Source organism: Dermacentor albipictus, chromosome 10, assembly GCF_038994185.2.
Source record: "Dermacentor albipictus isolate Rhodes 1998 colony chromosome 10, USDA_Dalb.pri_finalv2, whole genome shotgun sequence".
NCBI classification, from domain to species: domain Eukaryota; kingdom Metazoa; phylum Arthropoda; class Arachnida; order Ixodida; family Ixodidae; genus Dermacentor; species Dermacentor albipictus.
The window spans coordinates 18,669,606-18,691,799 of record NC_091830.1 but is presented as its reverse complement, the minus strand read 5'-3'; the positions used below and the strand labels follow the sequence as shown (position 1 = coordinate 18,691,799).

General features: G+C 45.5%; 1 protein-coding gene across 11 annotated transcripts in view; it reads left to right on the top strand.

Moving 5' to 3' along the window:
- LOC139050528 (achaete-scute homolog 1a-like) overlaps positions 1 to 22,194 on the top strand; it is a 497,333-nt gene that overhangs the window by 30,564 nt on the left and 444,575 nt on the right. For 6 of the 11 annotated variants that reach the window (XR_011508925.1, XR_011508926.1, XR_011508927.1 and 3 more), the window contains one exon: positions 20,063 to 20,108. The gene's annotated coding sequence lies outside the window, so the exon portion shown is untranslated. Of the gene's footprint in view, positions 1 to 5,486; positions 5,623 to 20,062; positions 20,109 to 22,194 lie in introns of those variants that run through there. The other 5 variants (XR_011508924.1, XR_011508929.1, XR_011508934.1 and 2 more) reach the window with 2 other exon arrangements.

Below are 22,194 nucleotides of genomic sequence, written 5' to 3'. Positions count from 1 at the left end.
TTGAGAGGTCTAAAATATATAAACATGGCAATACATCTGCATTTTCGTGAAAGGCCTTTATTCTCAACATGAGAAACTCGAGGTTATGTCAAGCTATCTCGTCTGATTACTTGAGTTTGTAGAGTTTATTCACTTTACACGAGTCGACCAAAGACCGAAAGTGTCTGGTGAAAGCGCCGTCTTTTGAAGAAATAAATAAAGCCAATCTTTTTTTGTGATCTCGGGTATTTGTTTGTTTGTTTAAGACTCCTGTATAGAGATGATAAAAAAGAAGAAAGCAGATCTATCACAGATATTCGACAAACATTTGCGATATTTCACTTGGATAAGAAATTCATTCACATCTCAGCGCATGGTGCATGCTTAATGAAATATTCAACACATATTCAGCAACACTCTGCAACAAGCTTGGATCAGTGCGATTAACAAAGGCCGAAGTGTTTTTTTTTCCTTTCTAACAACATTGCGAATCTAAACTTAAAATATGTGGCACTATGTACGTCGCGGTCAAAGGGCTTCGTGTGTTAGCCGTTTGTAGTAAAAAAAATGCGTTGGCATTTGCAGCAAGTTGGAGCCCAGAAGCTAGCCGCTGCCTCCTGCAAGAAGGTAGGTTTGTCGGTTTTTTGTGCATTGCAGGACGAATGCCTCTGCCAGCAATTTCTAATTACCTCTTTATGCGTCAGGCGTTGGTGGTAGTGACGCTGTTTTACAATAATTTCTCCCACCTGACTGATTTCATTATGTTACAGATTTTAAATGTTTCTGCTGAATACAGTATGTCGCCAGTTTCTCCACAGCGTTAAAGTTTTGCGCAAATGAAGGATGATGAAAATTCTGTTTGCCTCACGGCATGCCTAGCCTGCTGCTCTGAAGGTTTTAGGAGAGTTAACTGCTGGGCTTGTTGGTTATCTGGCATAATAAACGAGTTTTGCCCCGAAACCACACACACAAGAAAGCAGGCAACACGGACTACCCGGGAAAAGCGCCCGTGTTGTCTCCTTTCTTGTTTGTGTGGTTTTTGCTCAAAACGCTTTTATAATGTCTAAATGACTGCGATGATATATGAAATGACACACGCACCAGGCACACAGCACTCAGCACGAACATTTATCACAACATAAAGTATTAAACTATTTCTTTGAGACCAGTACTTTTCAGGAGAGTCAAGAGCGCGTTGACATCGTGGTACGTACAGGCGGCACTAATTTACGGCCCAAGCATGCGTTTCAGATCAAGTTGGGAGCCCTGAGGTTTGTTTAGTGAGGTCGATGGGACCCTCCTTCAAACTGCAAAGAGGTTGCGATTTCAGACTAAGTGTACTATGTGCTCTCGTACATTGCACATAGGGCACTGTGTCGATTCTACCCGTTTAACTTTACAGCAGAAAGTATTTTGTGTGTACGGCGTTTGGGTGGATACGGTGAAATACATGTAGGGGCAGCAGGATGATGACAGGCAACGTGCATCCATTGTGATGACATGTATGCGGGTGTTTCTCTAAGCATCGGTCAGTTCAGTATCTCGAACGGTGACAATCAACAGGCCTGGTTCTTTCTCGATCGCCTGGGTCTCTTCAGGAAACAGTACTGCTTGGAAACTCGAGTGGCAACGAGTCCTCTTCAGCAGGCTGTCAGGCGGCGTACATCTTTCCACGTCAAGGGGCGCTCCCATTCATACGAAGGGTTCCGCATCACCGACCTCACCACATTAGCAAAATACAGGGCAGCAGATCCACCTCCATATTCAAGAAGAAAGCCTGCACGTATACAGGCAGATATACTAGGTTTCCCAGTCTCTCGACACCACCTAATTCTCCGCCCTCCTCTCCTACGCTTCCGTTTACTTGGCGCTGAAATCTTTTACCCCAACGACACGTTCGATCCCCGCACACAAAGATTGTGTAATACAGGGGACTAAGTTTGGTGCAAGTGCAAGCGAGCTCCAATGACAGTATTGTGACGCAGCAGTTATCACGACGTTTATTCCGCGTCGAAGATTGGGCGAACCGAGCACGCCGACAGCACGGATCACACTCGAGAGCCAGCCCCACAAGCGGTGATGAAGAAGAACCCCATATGAACCCCACATGATGACGATCAAGTACAGATGACAAAGAATAGCTTATTAATTCCCACACTATTAAAGTTATTGTCGCTGCTATATCCGTTTATACTGTACTACTGCATTCAGCCACGGCGGCCGCATTTCGATGGGGGCGAAATGCGAAAACACCCGCGTACTTAGATTTAGGCGCACGTTAAGGAACCCCAGGTGGTCGGAATTTCCGGAGTCCTCCCCTACGGCGTGCCTCATAATCACAAATTGGTTTTAGCAAGTAAAACCCCATAATTAAAAAAATACTGCATTCAAATTTAAAAGTGTCCTTAATTTTTTTGCATTACGGCCTGATAACTCTAAAACGACCACTCGAGTGTGTCATGATGGACGATGGCCCATCTGCTCTACGAATTACGTGGACTGCCTCCCCCCCCCCCCCACCAACTTCACTTCTTTTTTTCAATTTCATTTACAGGCAATAGGAACAAAGTGATACAGCCAACGTCTTGTTGCAGTGATATCCGTATAGTCTGTCATCTGTTACGCTACGAAGCAGCGCGTTGGTCCACCAACTATAGGCCGCATCGAACCATAACTAAAATCTCAGGTTCATTTCTTGTCTGTCTAACCCATACTGATATTTTACGCCTAACAATTTCAGTTCTGCGATCACTAGTGCAGAGGAAGGTTTGCCTCAGGAGCTGCTATCTACGTCAGACGCAGTTGCTACATACGTACGGACTCACACTTAATTCACAAGTGATAATTGCTGTCGCATAAAGCGACCACATGATTCCCAGAGTGCTAGATGCCCATCCAGTGGGAGGTATCGCAATTCTGCTCCGTGAGCTGAACTTTTCGAAAGGATGGTTTTACACGGGAACGGAGAAACCATTTTGCTCGAAATCCGCTATAGCGAATTTGATGAGGTTCATTGCGTTTAAAAGGACACGTTATAGTCCACCGACTGCAGGCAGGACATTTTTTGATGAAGGCCCATCAAGCTTTATACTGAAAGTTTTGGAAATTGGAAAATTTAAGAAAACGACTAATGTATCAGTTTTCCAGCTCCGTAACCCTGCAGTAAAAGGATGTCACGATACTGTAAACTCCCCCTTTGCAGAAATAAAATGCAAGACACAACTGTAGCATGACGCACTGGTCTAAAGCATACCACAAATTGTGAATCAGACTTTTGCAAAACTTTCGTAGGCATTGTACCTGCTTCACATAAGCACATTCGAGCTCTTCTACGGTACCTGAAGACGACATACATGAGTGCCCGATTTCGGACACGCTGCACCTGGCTCAGTGCAATTGAAAGGGCGATGGAGACTCCTGTCTACTCTCTCTTTTTCTTTCGCTCGCCCATGCCTCGTACCACGTGTAGGCTAGCAAACTGAACAGTCTAATCAAGCTCCCTGCCTTCCCTTCCTCATTTCTCTCTCTCTGACACAAAAGCTGAAAAGGCGGGCGTCACGTCTGCCCAATTTTACATTCAAGAGATTCACTTTACGAAACTGTGATAACAATTTTCACAAATTTCCGTAAGAAAATTCGAAATCCCAAATTACAGTTATGCTTCCTACAGTCAGTAAAATTCAGTTTTTTTTTCTCTTTAACTGAACAAATTGAATTCAAATAGCTTCAGCGATTGCCCAAAGAAAATATATCTGCGTTATACGTGTATTTGAGTAGGGGAATCGCAGAATCGACCGAATGGTAAAGTTTCTTGTTAAGTTCCCTCGTTATCTTTAGAGGCTCAGCCCAATATGTAAGTATGAGTGGAATGCACTAACCGGATGCTTCGCTTATCAAGGATCACAGACGACCACATCTAAGTCAAGCCAAAGAGAAGCAGATCAGTCGTGTCCTCCTAATTTTTATTTTCGGCAGGCCAAAAGTTGCATCTGCGTGTATCTATCATCACGGAGAATCCGTGCCGCGTCAGACGCAGTTGCTACAAATGTACGGACTCACACTTAATTCACAAGTCATAATTGCTGCCGCATAAAGCGACCACATTATTCCCAGAGTGCTAGTTGCCCATCCGATATATTTTCCACGCTTATGCAAAGTGTTCTTTCTTTTAATAATCGTAGTAGGATTTTTTTAGAAATTTCCAGTAGGAGGTATCGCAGTTCTGGTCCTTGAGCTGGACTTTTCGAAAGGATGGTTTTTTTGCTTGCACGAGGAATCGCAATGCATTAAGACTGGTTAACCAGGTTTTAATATTGAATCGTTTAACTAATAATTTTAAGCCCCAGTTGTAATTAATTAATTATGGGGTTTTACGTGCCAAAACCACTTTCTGATTATGAGGCACGCCGTAGTGGAGGACTCCGGATATTTCGACCCCCTGGGGTTCTTTAACGTGCACTTAAATCTAAGTACACGGGTGTTTTCGCATTTCGCCCCCATCGAAATGCGGCCGCCGTGGCCGGGATTCGATCCCGCGACCTCGTGCTCAGCAGCCCAACACCATAGCCACTGAGCAACCACGGCGGGTAAGCCCCAGTTGTAGTTTACGAACTGGAGATAATGAGCTCGCCGGGCATATCCACTTAGCAGGATTTGTGAAGCTGGCACCGGTCTCCAGATATGCGTTCACAAATTGTGGGTGGAAGTGCACCGGTGTTCCGATTAAATTTGTCCTGCACTGCTTCAAAGTCGTTTTGCAGATGAAGCAAGTGGAACAGTGTGTTTTCCCGCAAGTTTGGCGGTGCTTATTTCCAAACTGGCGCTATAGTTTCGAAATTCGTTCGACATGAAGGTCCCGTGAGGGCTCATCCGCTTCAATTCGCGGATTGCAACACGTGCCCAAGAAAAATGCGTTCAAAATCTTGATTAGTGATACTCCTTTAATAACTCAATTATGCATTTTATTACCCGGGCAAGTGTGGGGCCCACCTCTTTAAGTAATCCACTTTTGGCAGAGCAGTAGAATTGTACTATATGCCAGCAGCGATTACAACAAATCTGTTCAGGATAATGAAACACAGAAGTAATTAGCGATATTTTGTTAATGAGTCAAATACGCATTCTAATTCTAGCGCGTGTGCTGTCCACCTCTTCGAGTAATCGAGCTCAAAGATTGAACTTATGCTATCTGCGCAAGTGAATAATAAAAAGAAAGGCACCTGTTTAGGATAATAGGAAAGAGAAGCGCCTAGTACGAAGACCCTCTAAACATCAGCAGGCTTGCCGTGCATGCGCCGTCGATAGAAGGACAGCACGACGACGCCGATGCCGGAGGCGGGAATGCACCTCGAGCGTCCGCGAAATTGCTATCGCAATGAAATTGCCCTTTCGTCCGAAGGCGAAGCATTGGACGCGCTATTCGTCGGACGCCTTGATGTGTTAATATATACGGAACGTGTAACGTGCGTTCCAGTTCCTTCGTCAACCCCAGCTTCCGATATGAATCTGGCCTGGCAACCCGGATCGCCAATGTTACGTAAGCAGCCACCACGACGGGGCGTATGTAAGCGCGTCCCGGGATGGCAGCAGGTTAGGCACGACGCTCTTCAGAGAATACATCACGAGTACATCCCCAGTTCACAGGTGTGTTTAAAGTTTTTCACTTACCGAGATAACAATGTATGCGTGACAGCGGCCTCGGGTCGTTGAAGTGTGTGCGTTGCTTTGCAATCTGTCAAGCGTAGTCGTCTTGACGCTTACTTCTCGTATCTGTTGCGGCGATGAATGCCACTCCAATGCGGACTCGAGTAGTGCGAAGGACGAGAATGCACCTTTAAATAACGATTTCAGCAGTGCTGGAAATGCTTCGAAGAAATCAAATGCTACAAATGCAGAAGCCAGCGAACTGTCAATAGCGGTCTGTGTACACATATGTACCGCCATGTACAGCGAACTGTACATAGTGGTCGAGCTCAAATTCTGTCAGAGATGAGGGTCATTCAGTGCAGACAAGCTGACGCATAAACGATATTGAACACCTTGAAAGCCAAGGTTTAGACTATCAAAGCACAGATAGATAGATAGATAGATAGATAGATAGATAGATAGATAGATAGATAGATAGATAGATAGATAGATAGATAGATAGATAGATAGATAGATAGATAGATAGATAGATGAACAGATAATTTTGCTGGGTGATCAGATAGATTAGTAGGAAGCCTATGGGTCCTGCTACTTTATTTGGCTTCCATATCGGCTAATGCGCTATGAGCGTATAAAATTACTTGAAAGAAATGGTAACGGACATGTAAAAAAAGGACACAGCGATGTACGTAATGTCACACGTCAGCGTGAGGTTGAAAAATAAAAGGACAAGCGGTCACTTTAGAGAAATGAGGCATAGTGTGAATCACACTTGTCTATAGCTGGCTTGCACTGACGTCATTCTAGGCGCCATGTTCGTTAACCAGCGCGGTGATCAGCATGAGTCCGTTGGCGTCTCGCGCTACTACAACACTCTCCAACACAGATGGCAGGGCAGGAGGACCTCTCCCAATTAATATTTCCATCCTCCATCGAAGCAGGCTACCCATGGCAGTGAACATGGCACACTGACGTCATCCCAGGTAACATGTTGGTTAGCCATCGAGGTGAGCAGCATGAGTCCGTTGGCGTCTCGCGCGGCTCCAACACTCTCCAACACAGATGGCAGGGCAGGAGGACCTCTCCCAATCTTTCCGACCTCCATCGAAGCAGGTTACCCATGGCAGTGAACATGGCACACTGACGTCATCCTAGACGCCATGTTGGCCAACCAGCGCGGTGAGCAGCATGAGTCCGTTGGTGTCTAGCGCGGCTCCAACAGTCTCCAACACAGATGGTAGGGCAAGAGAACCCCTACCAATCTTTCCTTCCTCCATCGAAGCAGGTTACCCATGGCAGTGAACATGGCTCACTGACGTCATCTTAGGCGCCATAGTGGAGAACCGTTACGGTGAGAAGCTGCGTCCGTGACTTCGCGTGCAAACTTTTCTGAGTTGCCGCGTTGTCCAGTTGCGGACGGCGCCAAGTGTTACTGCGGAGGCTTTTGCTTTCACTGATGAAAGTGACCACATCGGCCGATTGACCGTTCCAGACAAATACAATTCTCACTGTACTTGCGATTGACAATACAGCATCACTGCGTTTTTAGAACGATAAGTATTACCGACTTAACGACCGCTCGTTCAGAAATAATGTTTTATATTTACCGCATGATTCGGCGGATGATACAACGTGGCAAATAGCTTAGCAAATGGCCATAACGTTATTATCGTATAACTTCGATGTCAGTCATCAGCCCGTCTATTTCACTGAGACAACTCGTCGTGAAATTTACCTCAAATTGAGGATTAAAAAAATACATATTGACGTGTCACGCACCAAAATCCCCATATGATTATGAGAAACACACTAGTGGGGCACGCCGGAATAATTCGGGACACTTGGGTTTTTTAGCATGTACACAATGCACGGAACACAAGTTTTCTTTGGAGACTTGTATCAAAACAGCCATCATAGTGATGAAACTAAAACTTTCCGGTCATACTGTAGTGAACAGAAGGGTTCGTGCAACTTTCGCAAATTTGTGCTGGCTGACCCCGCTCCGCAGAACAGAAGTACCAGATGTGCTGTAAGCCAACATCGAATAGATTGTAAGGGTCTAGGGATTATTATTATGAGGTTGACGATTGTGCTTTTCCCCTTTCGACTGGGGGCACATTGAACAGTGTTTTAACCAGAAATGTAAAAAAAGTTAGCCATGCATCCTCCCTTTAGAGATGATTGCCGACTTCAATGTTACTAGCAATCTGTCTTATGGTTCATGAGTAGTTGTTGATGGTAGGTTTGATAAAAGGATTATTATGCCAAAGACCCAGTGACCACAGACCCTCAGACCCAGTGACCCAATGCCACAGACCGGGTGACCCAAGTTGGCATCAAAGATGCTTGCTGAAGAGCGGCACATACCCAGGTGCAAATACTATGTGGCCTAAGTTGGCGTCGAAGACTGCTTCAGTGAAGAGTGGCGCACCTACGCAGTGGCATGTACCCACTGGACCAAGTTGGCGCCAAAGAGCTGCGCTAATGAGCGGAACATATCCAGTGACACTCAACCAGTTCCCCAAGTTAGCGCTGAAGATGTCTCTTTGAATGGTACATAGCCGGTGTCAAATACCAAGGCACACAAGTTGGCGCCCAAGACAGCTTCATCGAAGAGTGCCACCTACACTGTGGCACTTACCCAGCGCCCCAAGTTTTCGTGGAAGAAGGTCACTGTAGATGAGTCTTATAGCGCACGAAAGGAGAGGACACAGAAAGACGTGGTACACTAGGTGCAGCCATTGTAGAGCAACACAAGCAGAGTAGCACATGCTGAGGGACCCAAGGTGTCAGAAAGGTTCAGAAAGAGCCCCGCCCGCCTAGAGTTACATTCACAGTGACCCAAGCTGTAGTGAGAGAAGTCCATTGCAGAGCCACTCCAACAAAGTGGCAAACACCTAGTGAACCAAGTTGACGTCAGAGATATACATAGAAGAGCATCACATACCCATAGTTACGTAATCATCGAACCAGTTGGTCCGAAGGTTGTTTGTAAACCTGGCTCCCCCAGCCCAGCAGCCTGATGCACTGCCCATTTGAACATAGACTACATAATTACCCAAGATGACAGGAAAGAGGTCAGGCACGGGCATTGATACAAAGATACGCAGTTACTTACCCTAGTTACGAGACATGTCGTAACTCAGGTAAGTTCCCAAAGAATGCCAATAGCATCAAAATAAGGAAATGGAAAAGACAACGTAAGTGAACGAACGCCACTAATTTCCCCGTGATAACATCTTCAAATTTTCACCGTTGCAGGCGACAATTAGGCTTTGGAACACAAGTTGCCAAGGAGAGGGGGGGGATGTTTTTTTCTTTGGCGTAGAAAGTTTTCTGAGAACTACAAACTACTCTCGGCTTTGTCGCAGCGTGATATGCTGAAAACAGTATTATTGTTTTCGTTTTTAGTGCCCGTTTTCAAATGCCTGTTACTTTGACTGTTTACTACTATTTGCTCATTATATTGTGCTTTTGACGTTATAACGCTGAGACAACCATGCGTTTCGAGACCTTTTACTCTACTTCATTCCTCTGTGTTGTGTGGTGTGTGTTATGTGCTTAGCGCTGAGTCAGGATATGTGCAATTTAAGGAAAACGAAGTAAAACGATACGCATTCTTTTAATTGAAATCATTTAGAAGTCACGCTAATATCAGTGCCTCTTCTGCAGGTGAAAATTTATTCAAAGAAGATACATCATAAATACAGATACATGTACATACAGAAGGATGTTTCGCTCTAAGGCGATTTACCGCGAGCGGGACTTGCTGTACGTCTGAGATGTGTAGAGCAGAAGACGTTGTGGACGATTCAGAGAATGAAGTTTAACAATGCAAGGTGAAAAATAGGATAAATCAAGATGTGATTAATTTTTAGTAAGGATAAATATTTTCATTTTTAAAGCTATTTCGAAGACACTTTTGTGTTTAAATCTTAATTTGAAGTGTCCCGAAAATGAGTTGCACGAACAAAGTTAGCTGCCTCAAATGCTGGAACTGATGCGCAAATGCTTAGGGAATGACAACCGGTGGACCATTACAGTTACAGAATGGATGCCGAGGGAAGGCAAGTGCAGTCGAGGACGGCAGAATTTAGGTGGGCTGTTGAAGTTAAGAAATTCGCAGGCGCAAGTTGGAACCAGCTAGCGTGATACGGGCGTAGTTGGAGATCGCTGGGAGAGGTATTCGTTTTGCAGGGGATATAAATGTATAGTCGGATACAACTTTAGAAAAAAGGGGGCGTTTACTCCTCCGAGGCGGGTGCACCAATGGGCGCGCATTCTGGACCGACGTCATGCGCCGGACGGCCGGTGACTTCGCCGCTTCGGTCATCTGGGCGGGGCCTCCCCTTTTTTCTAAAGTTGTATCCGACTATAGGCTGCTGTTGCTGCTGCTGCTGATGATGATGAAATGCTAGGAATTCTAGCCGAAGTAGGGGTGGGGGGCAGAACGAGTATAGTGTTAATCATAACCGCTGTCCACTTAGGTTTCACTTAAAAGATAAGGTGTTTTGCACCTATTTAAATGAAATGGAGTTCCACATAAATCACAAAATATGTGCAACGGCTTTCCTTATATACCATCTTCTTGCTCTTTAAATTCCCATCACAATAAAAATCGGGAACTATGTTTTCGTTAAATAGCCACGTAGTGCTAGCGTGAAACGTGTTCGGCATATTTGCACCTACTATGCAAAACAATGTGTGTCCCCCCTCCCTTCACTTCGATGACCGGTGGAGTGGATTCGACGGGCAGTGCCTGTTGCTCGACGTCCGGATTGAAAGTCTACTCGCCGGTGGATGAAGAAGCAAGACCGTAGCTTTCTCCACCCAATCCCTTACCATTTAAGGCCCTAATAAAATTTCATACTACTACTACTACTTTACGCCCCTGTAACAGGAACAGCGATCAAGGATGTGGAACGTTGTCCCACCTAATTTTCTGCTTATAGCTTGCACCCAAGTGGAACGCGATTATGATGACCAAGAGTGTAGTGTTGCAAAGCACATGTTCTGAAAAAAAAAACTGTATAAAATATTAATGCGGCAGTTCCCGTATGGGGTTGCGCTGTCCGTACAGCCATGGCTCCACCGGGTCGCCGGCATGCCGCAGGCAAAAATTAGAAAAAACAAAAAGACGCCGCGACGCTGGCTCAGTACGACACGAGAAGGTAACCGATCGGGGTGGGCCTAAAATCAAAGCGGTCGAGGCGGTCCCGATCGGAGAAGGATCCGGAGGGTCGTAGATGGGGGGTGGGAGGTGGGGAGGGTATTCGTCACGGACAGGCGTTTTCAGTCGGGGCCGGCCGCCATCTTCGAGGACCATAGCATCAACCATCACGCTCCGCAGCCCTCGGGGGGTGGCTTCGCGGGGCTATTGGAAAATGACCGCCTCGCCGTCCCGCACACCACGGGGCCGTTGCGCCGTACCGCTTGCTCGAAGGCTCGGCGCATGCGACGCGTGTTGCTTTGTATTAGACGCGCGTGCCCGTGTGGGCACAAGGAGGAATATGGCTTCCTTTTTGTTCTTGCTGCGCGGACGGGCCGGCGCGATCATTCATTTGCAAGTCCCCGTCGGGGATGCACGTTGGCGGATGCGTGAGGGTGACCCGAGGCGGCCGTCCGAGCATGCCGTGTGCTATGTATAGAAGTGCGTATAAACATCACGTGTAAACCGAGTACACACGCACATACACCGCCCGTTGCAGAGAACGGAATTTTGTCGCACCAGCTCGATTAGTACAGGCGAGGCGGACGTTAACTGCAGAACAGATCATGGTGTGGTGTGATATGTCAAATTAACAAAATTTTTCACTACTTACTTCTGTAATTATACACCTCATGGCACATGTCCCAAACGTGGAACACAAGCTGAGCTTTTGTGAAGGAACGCTCGTTAGCCAGATATCACGTGCTTTGGTCCAGCTTCGAGAAATATTGCCCTCAAAATTTGGTGCGAAATGCGTTGGTATTTTGGCGTCCCAGTTGGCTCTTATCGCCGCATCTTCCAGATAGCCTGTGATTGCCGTCACTTTTCATTTGAAGAGGAAAAGCCTGAGATGTGCCGGCATATGACAGGCATATATGGGTAGACTTAGCATCGATGGCGGTGACTTCCTGTGGTGTTGTGAATGACCGCAACGCGATAAACAGGAACATGATGTTTGCTTATATCTTATTTTTTTTTACTGCAAGGGCTGCGATATGGCATACTATAGTTAAATGAATGCATGCAGGACAAGTCACATAGGTCGCCTGCGGACCTTGTCGTCCCTCAATTATCGTTCACGCTTGGCGGGCCGGTCTGCACAGCTCTTTCTTCGAAAAGAAAAATAATATGCACAAATATTATCGTGACAATTAGGCTTGTGGATAAAAAGGAGTACACTGAATCTCCGCACCATACGTTTTGCATGTATTGTTCGTAAATACCATCGCAAGTTTTGCTTGTACTGTTCATTTTAGTTTCATTGTATCCTTATGATGTTGATGTTTTTTTTGGCAGTATATATCTTATACGTATATCATGTCTGCACAATGTACACAGTGTGCATGTATAGCATACATGTACAGTGCTCAGCAATTCACAAGCGATTACTAGCCCGTGTTGCAGCCGACGCTTCTTGCGTCGCCGTTGGGCGCTGGAAGCACCGAGTTAATGTATTGACAGGGAGTGCCTTTGGCAAGCCATTGGCCCCCCAACCATCATATAGCTCTCACCAGTGGTGCAAAAAGCGCCGGCCGCTATGCGGGCCGATTGTTGCGTTGTAATCGGTGTGCATTGTACAGGGCATACTGCATTAGTACAGTGTATGTGTGCGTTACATATTCAAGAGTGTTAGGGAGTATGCATAACAGAGTAAATGAGAACGCAAAACAATAATTCTTGGGGAGACAAGGAGACTATCCGATGCCGGCTTCGTGAATTAAAAAAAAGAAAGAAATTGGAAGACGCTTAAGCTTCGCCTTTAAGGGCGGAACGCGACAGCGTTCAAAGACCATTTACTGCTTTTAATGTTTCCCGGCAACTGCAGGTTATGTAAGCGTAACGTTTATCGGGAAACGCTGGCTGCGAACGCTATGCACGAAGGCGAGCTTCCTGGTAGAAACGCGGCCTCTTGCGTGGATCGATCTCCTGTTATTGTTTCGCACATTTAATATTTTAGTCTGAGAAGAGCTAACATAAAGGACATGCACTGTCGATGTTTTTTTAACATTACAGTTGTTTGTGGGCTGCTCTTTTCAATATTCCGAGAAATAACTTTGTAAAAAGTGAGAGACAAGGCCTGAGCAACTTTGGTGGTAGAAAATTGGTTGGGCATGCGTGGTTCAATATTTGCTTGAATATAAATTGCCTTTCGGAATTTTTTCGATCACGGCCAACGCCGCCGACACCGGCTTTTATGCGATATGGGCTCCTTAATGTTGTCGCGTTAAAATTAGATGCAGATTGCGTCTACAAGGAGCCTGCAGAGCTGGTACTGCTGTAACTGCCCCTCACTTCCGACGGCAGTAAGTTCTTGCGGCGAAGATAATAGTCGTTGGAGAGAATATAACGTTTCGGTCTGTCCGTAAACGTATTACAGTTTGCAAAGTACCAGGACGTCGAATTAATTGACGGCAGCAGCAGCGTTGGTCGCGTCACGTTGGGACACTTCCTTCAACCACAGCACGCAAGAAACGTCTTTGTTGTATCGAGTGCTTTAATTCTCGCACGAGAAAAGACGATAGAAAGGTAAATACGCTATGCGCTAATAATTGCTGCTGACGCCTTTGCACCAGCAGACAGGGAGAATAAAGTCCCTGCAGTTTTAGTTCTATGGGCTATAGTTGACGCCAACGTCAAAATATGGCGTCATAACCGCTGCTGCACACATGTTTCCGTTGTTGCGTAAACAGAAAGCCTTTACAGACAGCCTACTAGTATTATACCCCTGACACACGGGCAAAACTAAAGTCCTTTCCAGTAAACCCCCTTTGCTACTCTGAAGGACCCTTTGCAGAAAGGAGTTGCGCCGATGACACACGGCACCGCACTAAACTTCTTTAGGTAGTTCCTCAGATGAACGCCGCAAGAAAAATAGCGCTCGCTGTTAAAGCCACAAGAGAGAAAACATTCTTAAAAAGCTGCGTATTTATTTACACTTAGCTACTGTAGAACCTATATATATATATATTTTTCATTGTTGATGGCTAGTAATGCTTATAGTCGTTTATTTTATTCGCGTTTTTGCGTTGTTATCAGCCATTTAACTTGGTCCAGCAACTATGTGCAGCCGGTGTTTTGCTGTGCGTGCTGTTTATTCTGGTGATGCCCGCGTTTCTGTCGTCCTTTCTCACGTCTATGTCGTCCCTTCCTTTGAGCGCGCAGGCGTAACGCGTTTTATTCAAGATGTTATTCCAACAACTGTGGTTTCTTCTGGGTATTTCCTGGGGGCGCTGATTGTGCAGTCTCCATCTCGCGACGTGAACACACCACGTGCGCGCAGCAAACGACGACGACACTGCCGGAATTCAACATGGCGGCACTAGCGACGTTATGCGAGCGTTTGAGAGTATAGCTAGAGGAAATCTTCACTATTTGACAAATTGTATTACCGCTAACAATTAAACCATTTTCGCAAGGTAAAAAAAATACCTATGGGCACCGTAGTTGTGTGGCAGGTTTCCTTCTATTGACGAGTTGTGCACGCTGTGTGCGAGAGTAACTCCTTTTCCGCTCGAAAAGTAGTTGCGCGATCTCCTTTCCCGAAAAGGAACTTTGCCGTAAAGGAGATACTCCTTTGTCGTGTGTCACTGCACTTGAACGCCTTTCCGGTAGATGTCCCCTTACCTAAAGGACTTTAGAGTGCCCGTGTGTCAGGGGTATTAGAGGGCCTCATCTTTTCTTAGGGCCTTATCTTAGGAGATTACGGAATGCCAGAAAACCACAGATGTAGACGGTGATGATGACAGATGATTTATTGGTATCCCTTTTGGAACGGGGTGGTGACAAATAGTCACCGAGCCTGCTTGAGTTAATCAGGTATGATATACATACCTTTAATGCTAGCGTTTTTGTATACGCCTCTTTAATGTCTTTTCTCTTGCTCAAAACTTCTTTATCTACCTTGTACCGCTAGCTATGCCTGTAATGGATCCAGTCGTATCAATCTCTTCCCTGTTTCTATTACACCGATACTGTAAACGTATTTGCTTATCTCGACGGCTGACGGTTGATGATGCCGTCAACTTTAAATCCAAGTGCTCCTGGAAGGTGTACGTTAGCTGCTGGTCTTACTAGGTGAAACCCTTCGCATTTGATTAAGGTGTGCATAGCAGTCTCCGGATTTGTGCTGCAGCATACACATGGCTCATCTTGTTGCGAGTATTTTCCCCTGTATGATTTTGTCCTTAGGCGACCCGCTGGAGTCTCAAATAGCAAGGTACTGCCCTTTCTGTTATCGTACAGGTTTTCCTGTCCAATTTCCTTCTTCCCACTCTAGTAAATGTTCATGTTTTCTTTTCTTTCCATTCTTTGCATCAAATTCGCTGTCTCTGTTTGTCTCACTTTCTTTCTGTTAAGTTCTGGTCGTCTATTTACACTTCCAATTACCCTGTAATGGTAGAAGCAGGGCTAGCACCACCTCGTGGTTTTCTAAAGCACCTGCCGATGCTGTTCTCATAAAAAAAAAAGGGAACTCATTATGGTTTTTTGCTTGCTGTAGAGGCCGGTTGCCTCTACCTAAGCAAATGGGTATAGCATGTAGCCTGTCATTGCAATAGCTTTGTATGCTTTGGTTGATCTCAACGTCACCAGATGGTGTCGCCACTGTCGCCTCCAGAATTCTGGGCCGGCATAATGTAGCGGTGCCTTCATCTCGTGCCACTCTTATCATCCGCCGTTGACGCTCCGCCGATCCCTTTGACAACCCTGGCGGAGTTCCGTCGCCGTGACAACTGACGAAGCGCGAAAAGAGCGAAAAAAGGAATGACGTCAGAGAAAGGCGTCGTTACGAAACCGCGGCCCTGCAGTATGATCGGCGAGTGTGATACGTTTAGAGACAAGCAGCTAAATGAGCTCTCTCTTTTCTGCCACGCTTTCTCAGACACAGCCGATGGGCGTCGGCCGGGTCACGTGCGCGCCCCCTTTTGCTCACATCCGTTTCCGCCATTTCCACCTGCTTCGTCGTCTTCAATCGAACCCATGCGAAACTTCCCGATCGGCCTGCTTATGCGACCGTCACGCATCTACGGCCGTGCACACTGGCTCCATCAATGAACGCGGATCGTGAAGAAGGGGGCACAGGCAGCGTAGGGTACCCGCACACAATGAACGGTCGCCCGTTCGCTTGTCGAAGCGCGAGAAAGGGGTATCCTTCTCCTGGCAATGTGCCTCTCTGGCTTTCTATGAATGGGAGCCCCCTTCCCGCAGCGCGACCTAGATAGACGTATGAATGGACAGTAAGCGGCCTCGGGCCCATTAATTCAGCTTACTCCGCGCAGGCACCACCTCTTATTCTTCGCTTGTCTCTACGACGGGCTCACGACGTGAGGTGGCTCATGAGGGGGGGGGGGGGTGTCTGCGCGTGCGTCGTGACCGATGACAGCGGTCCGCGGCCAGCGCCGCCCGTTCTCACTGCGTTGCTTCTGCTACTAAGACTGACAGCTGAGAGACTAGGTATGAATTCACGGTGAACGTGTTAAGAAAACATATATATATATATATATATATATATGTATGTATATATATATATGTATATATATATATATATATATATATATATATATATATATATATATATATATATATATATATATATATATATATATATATATATATATATATATATGTATCCATTACGACGATCCATTACTGTACTCTGACGAAGGCTGGACCAGCAGCCGAAAACGTTCGGGGCAGCCCACTGCCACCGCATGCGGGTGCAAACCCGATTTCTGAAAAAAAAAAGGACATTAATGTATGTGCACATCCCTGAGCCAGCGCATACGAGAGATCAGACGGTTTCAGCGTCCCAGAAGTGTAATTTGCGAATCTGGCCTAATTTAATATTACCTTTCACTGTCCTTTTCGAGTCCTAGTTACGCTTGCGTTCAATTCGATTGTCATTATGAAACTACGGAGCTTTGTGAGAATATCGCGAATTACAAGAAGCCTAACGAAGGCGAAAAAAAGTTGGCGCACGTGTCAGTATCTTGTAGTTCGTAAACAACGCCTCCGATCAGTGAAGCGGCACGTATTAAACCACACACTGCTTAGCGCACCGGTTCCTTCCTCAGTGGGCAAAGCGATCAATAGCGATGCAGTGCAACTTCCTGGAACATCTCAATAATGAAAAATAGGGGTTTCATTTGTGCTGGTAAACTTGCCTTCCTTTTACGGTTGACGAAAAAAAAAATTAAATGACAGGGTTTTACGCGCCGAAATCACTTTCTGCTTATGAGGCGCGCCGTAGTGGGGGACTCTGGAAATTTGGACCATCTGAGGGTCTTTAACGTGCATCTAAGCCTAAATACACGGATGTTCTCGTATTTCGCCCCGATGGAAATGCGGCCACCGTGGCCGGCATTCGATACCGCGACCTCGTACGGTTGACGATCGGGCATAAGGAGGAGGAGTTTGCGTTTGGGACGTCACTAGCTTCATAAGTAATTAGCGCAACCATACAGACATACTGTTTTTCAAAACCTTTAGCTTCCGCTATGTCACTATGGCCAGAAGCTGCGAAGTAAACTCGAATTGTCTGACAATATCAACGTTCCTGAGAGCTTCTCATAGTCGTCGAATACACTGGTATGCACTATACGTATACCAATCCCCTGGTTATTTTCGGTGGCAAACATTTGAATTGTTGGGTTTAACTTCTCAATGCCGCACATGTTCAATGACAAACACCCTGTGGTTAGCTGGGGAAGCGTAGGGGAAGGAGGAAGGAATCAATTTCAACGACTTAGGGTTCCTTCACGCGCACGCTAGGCACGGTACGTGGTCGTTTTTGCATTCTACCGTCATCGGAACGCGCTCGCCGGCGCCGGGACACGAACCCGGGACCTGGTGCGCAGTAGCACACTAAAGTGATGGAGGGACTGGCCGATCCCCGGATAAGGACGAATTTTTGTTCAACCGTGAAGCTTATTTTTTTCTAAGGGACAAGTATGGCGTTCCTTTAGGGAATGCACACCTTATGGAAACCCGTAGGAGTTCCTTGCCCACGCCTTTAGGAACCCGCATAAGCCTACGAAAACACGTACTTGGTCCTTTGGGAATCCGTACCACGTGCGAGCAGTATGCGTTCAATTGAAAACCAATACTTTTACAACGAAGCTGTCTGTGGCTAGGGTTCCGTGCATTTTTGTTCTCCGTGAACAAAAGCTGTCATCATCAATGGCTCATACACCCGCAAGCATTCATGCTCCCGTAAGCAAGCAAAAAATGCAATGGCTCATAGCCCCGTAAGGCGAAGGCTACAAGCAATCAGCAAAGTGAAGCGAACGGCGTTTAAATTCTTTCTAATCATGCATGAAACATACGGAACAGCATGTCGAAAACAGTCATCAATGGCTCATACCCCCGTGAGCAAGCAAAAAAATGCAGCGACGCATAGTTCCGCCAGCTTCATGGCTACTCTCTTTGCGTGAATTAGCTGCGATGGCACTACCCCTGTTGTCGTTGTCGGTGATTTAAATGTGTATGTGTCGGTACCGAAAAGGGAGCGCTTTAGGCGTTCCGTGTTGCAGTTCTGTGTGGCATTCCCTTGCGATGCCGCACAGATTCGGCCCAACCGACCACCCAGCGGCGTACGTGCATCGATTCTGACGTTTTCAAAGAATGTGATTAGAGTAGCTAGGGAAATTTTGACCACCGATCAATACAATAAATGAATTCGTACCTTTGCTCAAAAGTATGTCTCACCTGCGTGTCGTGTGCTAAACAGCTTCGCTGGTCAAACACCGTCACAGAGTAGAACGGCTCATGATTTTTTTGAGACGCCATACCCTGTGGGAACCCATACCCTATAGGAACCTGTATGAGTCCCTTGTAACAGTGCTACTTTATGATGCACGCCAATTTTTATATTGATGAGTTATCAATATTCAGCTTTATTTTTTTGTTAGGGACCGCCGCGTCTTGTGATGAAGCAGTAGCGGTGGCCGGCGTGAACGTACACCCGGCCACAAGAAATTACAGATAATAAAATCTGAGAAAAAGCTGAATATCTCCGCAACTTCACAGCGTGGTCTGGTATTTGCATTTCGGGCCTCGACTAGAACATGTTGACAACATTGTAGTATGGTGCCTATGCTACAGGCTGCTCGGGAAATAAGCGCTTTGTGAGATCCCGTGGTCCGTAAACATTTGTGGCCGGGTGTACATTAGGTTGCAAGAAATGATTTTCAAGATCGGCACAAAAGAAGAAACATGTAGAATGCATCATTGCCTGAACTGGGAATGACAGTGATGCTGAATATGTATAGTAGCATTTGTGCCGTTGCTGAGATTAAGAAATTTTAGTGTAAAAAAAAAAAGACTCTGGCTGATGCAGAGAAAGCATCATTGAAGACATCTGGGAGAGGATTTTGTTCCGCAGTGGATCGAATTAGGCTGGTGATTGTAGTATATATATATATATATATATATATATATATATATATTCGTTATGATGACATCTAAAGTAATATGAATAGGAAAGGAAAATAAATATTCCACGAGCAGGGTGAAACTTGATGGGAACGTGAAAGATTAGAAGTCCTACTCTCAATATCCGTGTCACGTAGTGTATCCGCTTACATTTATTATGCTTCGTGTACGTGGTTCGTCTGAATGCTTTCGAAGGGTTTTAATACTTTAGCATTAGAAGCGCCAAAGTGGAAAAAAAGTGCATGTGGGTGAAGTGTGGGAAACCGGTCACGGGGTAGAGCTAGTTATCAGACAGGAGAGCTTAGAAGAGCGTGTGTGTGGGTGTGTCGAGCGAGCTCCTGAACAACACCTTGCAATGTGGTGAACGCGGTTTATATATATATATATATATATATATGTTTGCAATGTATGCTATGTACGTCTAATCGACGCTATTGATATGTGTGTATACTATCTGTATGTTATATGCTACCACACTGTTGAGCAATGTATGGGTGACAGGGCCTTAGTCAGGCAGACAATGTACTGCCTTTAGCCTTGCCATCCAAGACCTTCACTGTGTCTGAATCAATGCTGAATAAAAAAAAAAAAATCATGTATCCGTGACCTCAAAGAAGTGCGACTTAATGCTAACGCAGTTCCCTCGCTTTTACCGCTAAATTGCCACGGAATCTTGCGTATTTTGATCAGCACGTACTTCTTAAGCTCCCTACCAAGTGACGTTGGGAAACCTTCCCCACAACGTAGGAGTTGATTTTTGTGTGTTTTGTGAAAGGCGCATCTTCTGTATGCTTGCAGATTGCTTTATGGTCGGGTCGCCCCCAGGACCACGAATCACGAAATGGTAAGTTCGCACAGTTTCTCTTAAACATCCGCATTGAGTGTTGCTAACTATACCGTGGCTGGTTCCTCACATGCCAAAGAAAAAAAATACTGGTTAAAGAGTTATAAGTTAGTTAGTTAATTCGGGTTTAATGGCGCAAAAGCGACTAAGGCCACGCTGCGCCAGTCACAGGACAGTATAAGATACAATGTTAAGGTAGTTATAGCAGTTATAGCTGTGTTACCTTAAAGTCGATAAAGATAATCGGTTTCACCTAAAAACTGGAACAGGTTAGTGAATGGCACTAGTGGGTCATCGCCCAATATTAAGGCAGGGTGCAGAGGTATATGTAAGTGATACAAATTTTTGAAATGTTTCCGCCTGTGTGTTTGAGTGTGTGGGCATGATATAAGGATGTGGGTTACTGTTAGCGTTTCGTGACATTTCTCGCATGTTGGTGAACTTTCGTTTCGAAGTAAAAAATTGTGTGTTAGATGCGTGTGTCCAATTCGAAGTCGACATAACATTACCTCGTAGAACCGTTCTTGGTGAGTGCATGATTTCCACTCGCGAAGCAGGGGTTTAGTTATATGTAACTTGTTATTTACGCACGAGTTCCATTCTTGTTGCCATTTTGATGCTAGGGCCTTACGAACCGCTCTAATACTATCTTTGTATGGAAGTGTTATGTGTGTTATACTTTTGTGCGCTGCCATGGATGCGCTTCTATCTGCAGCTTCATTCCCTGCTATCCCAACATGGCTTGGGACCCAGCAGAATCGTATGGTTCCTTCATATTTCTTGTTAAATACTATGTTTAAGATATCGCCAAGCAGGGGTTCAGACGCGGAGTTTAAGTTAAGGGCTCTTAGGGCACTTAACGAGTCGGTATAAATAATAGCATTCTTCTGCTTGTCGGAAGTAATTTTCTTAACTGCAATCCATATTGCATAAACTTCAGCGGTAAAGACTGAAGAAAAATTATTTATGCGAATGCTATTTTCCCAATTTTTTGTTACGATCCCAACACCTACGTATTCTTCTGTTTTAGAGCCGTCAGTGTAAAATTCTGCGTAATTTTTATATTTTTCTTGGATAGCTCGGAACTCTTGTATTATATGTTCTTGTGGAATGTCTTTTTTCTTTATATGTGTTAACGTCCAGTCACACAGCTGTGTAAAATTGCACCACGGGGACAATCTTGGTGGCCTTTCGGCAACCTGCAGGGCTTCGGGAGGAACATCATAGGTCTGACAATATTGTTCGTGTCAAAGAGTTATAAGTGAAACATTAGCGTTCGTGTCGTTGCATACGCCCTTTCTTTCGCGTAACTCCAGCTTTTGACCTCAATGCGAACAACAACAACACAGCGAGAGCTCATTGTTGAACTGTCACATTAAGAGGATGCTTAATCAAATGATTAACGCCTTGTAGCGACTACTTGCTGGTTTGAACGCGCCTGTGTCCAAAACATCACTGCAAGTAGCTCATGCTGTGTAGACAATGCTCATCGCTCTTCATTGGCGTAAGGCATTGTTACCGTATGGGTGTGACATCATGCACCTGCTTATTCACATTAACGCCCACCTACCTCTTCTATTTCTATCTGTTGAATGTGGCCCCTTTCTTCGTGTGAAGCACCAAGTCAGAAGCATGTCATTCAGACAAACCTTTCCGCCTTTCTAAGCATAAAATTTTCTCTCTGACTCTAATATTTGTTTTCGTTACCAATGTCTTCTTCATGCCCTGTCGGGAAATTATGGCACGGGGTCAGCTAGCTATTCTTTTTAATATGTCATATTTATGAGCTGTTGACGACTCTAATACGCACAGACTGCTCTTTTTCTATGTGAAAAAGAGCAGTCGAAGGCCTCGACTGTGAAAAAAATCACATGGCAACACACTCAGTCTTAAGAGGAAGCTTTAACTCGGGAGATCTTATTTAAACGCATTATACCTGCGTCTATTCTGAAATCAAACTGCCCATAACCCTCGTGCGTTTCTGCCAGCACACCACGAGTGGGTAGATGGCGAAAAAGGGGGGCATGAGAGGACATTAGGCAGTATAATAGCAAGAGTTTGGTGGCGCAAGCCACCACTCCGTTCC